This window comes from Marmota monax, unplaced genomic scaffold (genome assembly GCF_021218885.2).
Source record: "Marmota monax isolate L192 unplaced genomic scaffold, Marmota_monax_Labrador192_F-V1.1 WCK01_AAM20220418_F8-fsc00185, whole genome shotgun sequence".
Classification (NCBI taxonomy): Eukaryota; Metazoa; Chordata; class Mammalia; order Rodentia; family Sciuridae; genus Marmota; species Marmota monax.
The window spans coordinates 127,760-135,219 of record NW_026693278.1 but is presented as its reverse complement, the minus strand read 5'-3'; the positions used below and the strand labels follow the sequence as shown (position 1 = coordinate 135,219).

General features: G+C 57.8%; 1 long non-coding RNA gene across 1 annotated transcript; it reads right to left on the bottom strand.

The window, feature by feature from the left end:
• Positions 1 to 5,269: 5,269 nt before the first annotated feature.
• Positions 5,270 to 7,451, bottom strand: LOC124100845 (uncharacterized). The gene is made up of 2 exons (XR_006854432.1): positions 6,963 to 7,451; positions 5,270 to 5,727 (listed from the first exon to the last, which is right to left on the bottom strand). It is a non-coding gene; the product is annotated as an uncharacterized LOC124100845 (long non-coding RNA).
• Positions 7,452 to 7,460: the final 9 nt, after the last annotated feature.

Here is a 7,460-nt window from a genome sequence, read left to right as displayed (position 1 = left end):
TCTCCTCCGGGCGCCGCGTTGCGCACGGCACAGACGGGCTGGCGACTCTGAAAGGAACTGGGTTTCCGTTTGGCTCCCCCCCAGCTCTGCAGCAAAGAAAACTGAAATTGCAAAAATATAGACAAGTTATCCCGAGAATTCCCTCCAGCCAGGACGGGCTGGCACGGCTGACTGGCACCCCGCCTGGCTGTCCCTCCTCCAGCTCCAGGGCCCCCCTTACTGGGAGGCATCTTGTCCCCCATCCTTGGAGAGATGCACCTAAAATTAACAGCACAGGATGGACTCACTGCTGGAGGATACCCCGATATTCTTTAGGGGAGTCACAGTCCCCCCCCCAGACCTCATGCCCTTAATGAGGCTGGTCCCGCCCCAGCTCCTAGGACAGGAAGTGGCCAAAGGCAGGCCAGTGAGAGCACCACATTTCCTCCCTCCAAGGTGATTGGTTCAGGCAAAGGCAATTGACAGGAGATGAACCAATCAGAGCTAAGGAGCAAGGATACCTGGTGGTTTTGCTGGCTACTGGGTAAAGGCCACTCTCATTCTTTTTGTGGTGGTTAAAGCCATCTTTGCCAATGTATGAGGAGAGGCTGCCTGAGGATGAAGCCAACACAGAGGAAAGCACAGCTGAGATTTCAAAAGAGAAAAATCCTTGATTGGCTTTGCTTGAGAACCTGGATCCAGCTGCTCCTGAAGTCCTAGATGTGATTAGGAACTTTTCTGTCAATGAGAAAATAAATTGGTTTCTTTTTTGCCTAAGCCACTTTGCTCCAGGTATCTTTCCCACTTAGCTCGACCGGTGTAATAGGTGACATTGATTGAGGACTGTCTCGGTTTGGATCTCTTGAAAGCGGAGCCTGAGACAAAGTTGGGTACAGGTAACTTATTGGACAGGTGATCTCTGAGCAGGAGGCAGGCTGGGAGGAAAAGCGATGTAAGGGCTCATCGCTTCCGTTGTTGCCACCACCCACTGGATGTCCCTGGAACCTCTGAGCATAGAGAACGTTTTCCAGAATTGCCTACTGAATACCGGGAGGCAGCGTTGCTATCCACTGGCACGTGCCCTCCCTGGCTTAAAGCAGTGACCTGGGGACGAGGTGGCAGGTGGAACAAGAGCCCAAAGCTGTCCGAGTTTTAATCCTGGAGACTAGGGAACGCTAGCCACAGGGCAAAGGGGAATCCAGGTGGCAGCTGGAGATCAGGTTGCTGCCAGCTGGCCCCCGGTTAGGGAGGTGATCCTGGATTCCCTGGCGGGTCCCACGCACCACGAAAGCTCTCTCAAGTGGGAGAGAGGGGGGTCCAGAGGTGGCAACGGAAGAAGGACACAGCCCAACACTGCTGCCTCTGAGACGGAGGAAGGGACCGTGAGCCAAGGAAGGTGGGCAGCTTCCAGGATCTGGAAGAGGCCAAGAAGTGCGCCCGCCTTAAGTCTCCAGAATGCACCGTGGCTCTTGATCTTAGCCCGCGAGACCCGCATTGGAGTTCTGACCTCTGGAGCTGAAAGGTCTCAGTGCAGGTCTAGCTACTGGTGTCTACCACTCCCTAATCACAGTAGCTCTTCTTCCTGTACTCATTAAACCTCTATTGAGCACTTCCTGTGTGTCTGAGGGGGACTGTAGAGTTTGCTGAGACTCGGGGGTCACCCGCACACTCAGCACCCAACACCGTGATGACAAAGGGGCAAGGTCTGTAAGCCATCTGTTAGCAGATTAATAGAGCCATAAGGACCCGGAGGTTATCTGCAGAGTTTGAAAGTTCCAGCGCCCACAGTGGCCAGGCAGGAGCCATGAGCAGGCGTGAGACAGTAGGGAGTGGTGGGGACTGCGGTAGACCGGAGCCCTCACATTCTGCCTAAAGGAGGGACCGCTGTGCAACTTCCAGCAGGTGGTTGACATGAAACAGTGGTCCAGCCGTCCAGCATTTCTATTTTTAAAGAAGAAACTCTGAAATTAACCAGGTCTGTGACATGTTCTGATTTTTTTTAACGTTGGCAGCTAAATTGCCTGAAAAATCAAAATTGAACAGGGAAGACAGCTCGTCACCCACAGACGGAGCTGACTCGGAGGTCGCGTTCTGCAGGTGGGGGAGCCTGGGCGCTGGCAGCCAAGAGGCTGGCCTGAGATTTTAGGTGGAAGCTCTCGGCTCAGCCTATTTTCTTTGGGATGGGAAGCCAGGGTCACCTCTTCTCCAGGGTCACCAACACCTGCCTTGGAGCTCCAGGCAGGGACACCCCTGGGGGCAGCCAGCGCATTCTCCAAGTGTGGGGAGCATCTTGGGGACCATATTCATTCCTGGGGTGCTTTTCAGGGGATGGGAAATGATTTGGAGGCGTGGGTGCCGGGGCCCTCATCTGCCTCTGTCTCTGCATCTCTTGGGCTCTCCTGCTCTCTCTCTCCCTCTCTCCCGCCCCCCCCCCCCCCCGTTTTTGACTCCTTCTTTCTCTTGGTTTCTCTTTGTTTCCTCTCTGCAGCCCCCTTGCCTTGGTCCCGGTCTTCCTCGCTGTGTTCTCTACCCGCCCCCAGACCCCTCTTTCTCTCTCCTTCTCTCCCGGTCTCTGTCCCCCACCCCTCCCCGTCTCTGCCACTCTCCCTCTGTCCCCTCCCACGCCCGGTCCCCCCAGGCCTCTCCTCTCTTGCCCTCTGAGTCCCTCCGGCCACCGCGGAAAGGTTACAGTAAACGGGAATGAAGCCGAGGGCAAAAGTAATCAACCCCGGGGCGCCCGCGCGGGGTGGCCCGGGCTGGCGCGCGGGGGTCGCCTGGGCTGTCGCAGGCCGCGCCTGGCCCCTCCCCCGCCGCGCGCCCCTCCCTCCCCACCCCCAGGTCCCCTCGCTGACAAAAGGCCTATCTTCTCTCTGCCTAAATGATTTAAATTCTAATCAAACATCATTTATAGTACATCTCGGAGCCGTCTCCTGGGAGCTGCTCCCACAGGAGGCGTTGCCATGGCAACCGGGGGTCTTGCTTCAGAAATGTCAGATTGTATTATTGTCTTCACACTTCTCTGATAACCTGGTGTCTCTCCCGCTCTCTCCCGCTCCCTGGCTCTCACCACCATCCCGGGGATGCGATTCCCCCGGCTCGCTCCCCTCCTGCCCGACCCTCCATCCCGCCCCCCCCCCACTCTTCCCAGGACCCCCCCCACCTCCGGCCCCCGGGGAGGCGCCCTGATGGGCTTGGTCCCCACCTCTCGGCGGCCCTCGTTCCCTCGCCGGGGTCCGGGCCTGGGGCCTCCCCGCCTTGGGAAAGGGGTCTCCCCCTTGCCACACCTCGTCTTCCGCAGACACACTCCCCCTGGGGCTTGCTGGAGGCGTCTGGTGTCATTTTATTTTGCTAGATATGAAAATGAGACACAGATTTTTCCCGGCGATGCGTGTGTGAGGGTCTAATCTGGCTTCTCAGATTTTTTTTTTTTCCCTTTTCAGGGACGGGGGAGTGAGTGGTGGCAGAAGCCGGGCTCCTGGCGGGACGCAGCCCGAGAGCGGAGCGCAGGGCCAAAGGCACTGTGGGCGCTCAGGTGCGCCCGGGGCTGTGCGTGCGGGGACGTGTGTCCGTGTGCATGTGTGTGTGCACGTGTGACTGATGCAGGCGATGCCTGCCCCAGCCTGGTTGGTGACACCTAATGGGTGGCCCTGACAATCTGGGTACCTCCTTGTTCCTCCTAAACACAAACGGGGACTTTGGCCATGATGGGGTGCTCTGCAGGGCTTCCCACGGCCCTCACCTGGCACTTCCAGGTCCGAGTCTTAACGTCCCTGCTGCGGAGATGCAGTAGCCCCGCCAATAGCCCAGAGAGGAGTTCTTCATGGAACCCTCTCCCCATTCCACAGATGAGCAAGCTGTAGCTCCACCAGGCTCTTTTGGACAGCATAAGGCTCATGATGAGCCAGCCACTGCCCAGGGCATACAAGGATTATGTCACTGAACTCTCAAAACCACAGGGGGAGAATTGTCACTATCCCCATTTTGCAGATGAGAAAACGGACTCAGGAGCAGCCCAAGTCTGTAGGACCAGTAAACAGGAGAGGCAGGATTTGAACCAACCCTGTGACCCCAAAGTCCACCTATTCCATCACTTGCCCCCAGCACTAGTAGATGTCCCTGGGACTCAGAGGATCCTGCCACAGGAGGCAGGAGCAGCAGTGTGAGGGGAGGACCCAGGGTTCAGCAACCAGACAGCTAGATTGACGTGTCCCAGGCTCAGGGAGGGTCAGGGACTTTAATGGACGCGGTGACTGAGTGGCAGTTCCTCCTGTGTGGCGGGGCGCTAGGAGACTCAGTTGACATCCCAGCTCTGCCCCTCACTGGCTGAGCGGCCCTGAGATCGTGGCCTGACTTGCTGGAACCTCAGTTTCCCCATCTGGGGATCAAAGTCCGTCCTAGCTTCCCGCCTGGGGACGAGGGTCCCTGGAGTGAGTCCCCACGAGGTGTCTGGCAGGTGGCAGCCCTAGGTGAGGCTCTGGGTGCCGCCACCACTCTACAGCAGCAGCCCCTGCTCAGCCCAGACCCAGCCTCCCCTGGGGTCCCTTTCTTTCCAGCTGCTGCATCTGGCCAGAGACCACTGCCCCGGAGGAGTCCCCGACACTGGTGCTCCGGCCCTTCAGGCATGTGGGGTGACATCCTTAGGAGATGCCAGTGTTGACCCCTTTCCTTTTATTTGCCCATCTCCCCAGCCAAGCGGCCCAGGAAGAGCATGGGTCCTCTGCAGGGCTTCCCACGGCCCTCACCCGCACCTCTGTGAGAGCTACATAGCTAGCCAGAGAGGGGACATGGCTTTCTGTGGCTGCGGGGCCCTGGGGACACAGGAATTGGGGGATTCCTAATCTTTTGAACAAGGAACCCCACATTGCCATTTTTCCTTGGGTCTCAAATGCACGTACTGCACCCTGTCCTGACCGAGAAGAGCTAGAGGTGCAGAAAGACGGCGGGTGGTCTCTCTGGTCACTGACTCCCGGGGCCTGCCTCTTCGTCTCTCTCTGGGCATTGGACCGACTCCCAGGGACAGAGAGAGAGAGAGAGAGAGAGAGAGAGAGAGAGAGAGAGAGAGAGAGAGAGAGAGAGAGAGAGAGAGAGAGAGAGACACCCGGGGCCCAGGCCCAGCCAGCGAGTCGGGGGCTCTGGCTGCCACCTCGCCGCTGTTTGTCCAGCGCCCGGCGATCGATCTGCGCCGCCTGAGAAGTCCCGGCCGCGGTAATGAACCTCCCGCTCGCCGCTCGCAAAGCACACAGCAGCCCTGGCCCCAGCGGTTAATATTTAACTGAATAAGGGCCATAAATATGGAAAATGGGACTTTTAATTAAATAAGCAGCTTTTAAAAGGGCCCTTGGGCGGGAGAGGCTTTTGTTTAAATATGATTGATTGGACGTGTCCTCTCGCTCTCCAGCTCCCTTCCCACGTTAACTCTTGGCCCTGGCCCGGAGCAAGTGGGTGAGGCCAGGCCCGGTCCTGCTGGAGGAGGGGCTCCCTGCGGAGGGCGCATGCGCAGGGGTGGCCAGGGGGTGCCCAGGGGCGGGGGCTGGAAACCCTGCTGTGGGGCCTTCCTTAGGGGTGCCCCCTGAAGCCCCCGCCGGGGACAGACAGTCTCATCCTTCCGAAGGACTGGTGAGATGCCACCCGAGCTCAGGGTGCGGGGCCTCTGCAGAACCGCGACACCCAGCTGTGTGTCCTCTCTTTGGAGGTCCAGTGGCTGCTGCTCTCTCGGTGCCTCGGTTTCCTCGTGTGTCACTTTCCAAACTTCAAAACAAAGAGAAACCCGATTGTTGTGTATTTAATATTTAGGAAGCACTTCCTAATTCATGATTCCATGCACGCCTGACCTCGGAGCCCCCGAGTCCTCCCCACTTCCTGGGAGAAGAACCTGATGCTCAGAGAGGCCAAGTAATCAGCCTGGTGTTGCCCAGCTAGGGAGCAGCAGCACTGGGGTTGGAGCCCAGGCCTCTTTGCCCCCAGCACCTGTGTCTCAAGCCCCACACAGTCCTAGACTGTCCAGGCCTGGGCCCTGTGTCTGCTCTTGTCCTGGAGCCTGTTAAAGGAGGGTGGAGTCACCTCCAGTCACCTAGGGGGAGGAGGAACCTCCTAATTTAGCAAGACCCCGCCCCCTGCACTTCTTCCTGCAGGCCGCCTCTTACCGGAAGCCTTCCTAGATGCACTCTGCCTGAGGGCAGCACTGGCCGCCAGAGGGAGCGACTACCTGTTCTCCATCGCGTCACTCCGCAATGGCTCATCTCTTCGTCATTTACACCATTGATTACCGCTTATTGATGACTTATTGCTCCAATTTTAAGATCAACTCTTTTTTCTTTTTAACATTTTGATTACGTGAATAACACCCACTTTTATTTGTTAGAAATACTCCGACCAAACAGATGGAGGGTGCCTTTTACAATGGATGGCATTTCCAGACGTGGAAATGAGAGTTTGGGCCCAGCCCCTGTGTGCCCGGTGTCCGGGAAGGCTGGGGTGAGCCTGTCAGATGGCTTGCTACCTCCGGGGGCCTCCTTCCTTGCATAGATTATGTTTAAAAAGCACCCCTTTTTCTAATTCTCCAAATATCCAATCCTGACACTCTTTGTCAATTTGGCTGAACTCTCTGAAAGTCTCCATGCCAGAACTGTGTCCCTCTCTGCCCAGGAAGGGGAGACGTTGGTGAAGGCAGTGTCCATGGGCACTGTACCAGGTACTGTTCTAAGGAGTCCCGTGTATTATCTCATCTAATCCTCACTCAGGAAGCCAAGTGCTGAGGGCTCAATGCCTGTTTGAAGATGAGCACGTGAGACCCAGAGATGTCCAGTGACTGACTCAAAATCACACAGCCAGCGTGTGTCAGGGCCAGTCCTATCCAGGTGGTCTGGCTCCAGACTTTGTTCTTTTGACCCTTCCTTCATCCCCCACCCCAAGCCCACCCTTGAGCCCAGGCTGGTCATAGAACATAGCTTCAGCCAGGGGTCAGTCAGGGCTCCCAGCCTCACCCGCCCAGCAGCAGAAGGAGGAGCCCAAGGAAAACAGAAGAGGACATCTCCCAGAGGGACTGCACCCGCAGGGGTCACGTGGAGAACCAAGAGATCCGGCCAGAGGTGGCACGTCCAGAGCCAAGTGCCCCAGCGCCAGCCCCGAGCTGCTGCCAGTTCCTGCCCCCTCCTCCAGGGTCAGCCGGGGGCTGGGCACTGGTCAGCAGGGCTCTCTCTCTGCACCAGCAAATGTGTTGCCATGGCAACTCCTCCCAGGCATCCCCTGGTTCGGGGTCTGAGCTGGACTGAGCTCAGCACTGGGGGACACACAGGGCTCAGACCGGTGCTGGTTTGGGGAGGACACAGTGGGTTAAAGCCACTGATTCCAGTCGTGGGGAGGTGACAGGGTCCCAAGACTCACTCACTCCTTGTGAGCCCAGCGCAGTGGGTCAGATCCCCACCGGAGCTCTCCTTGTCCCCGGCCCCCGCTCCTCCATCCCCTCCCCGGTCTCCCCCGTG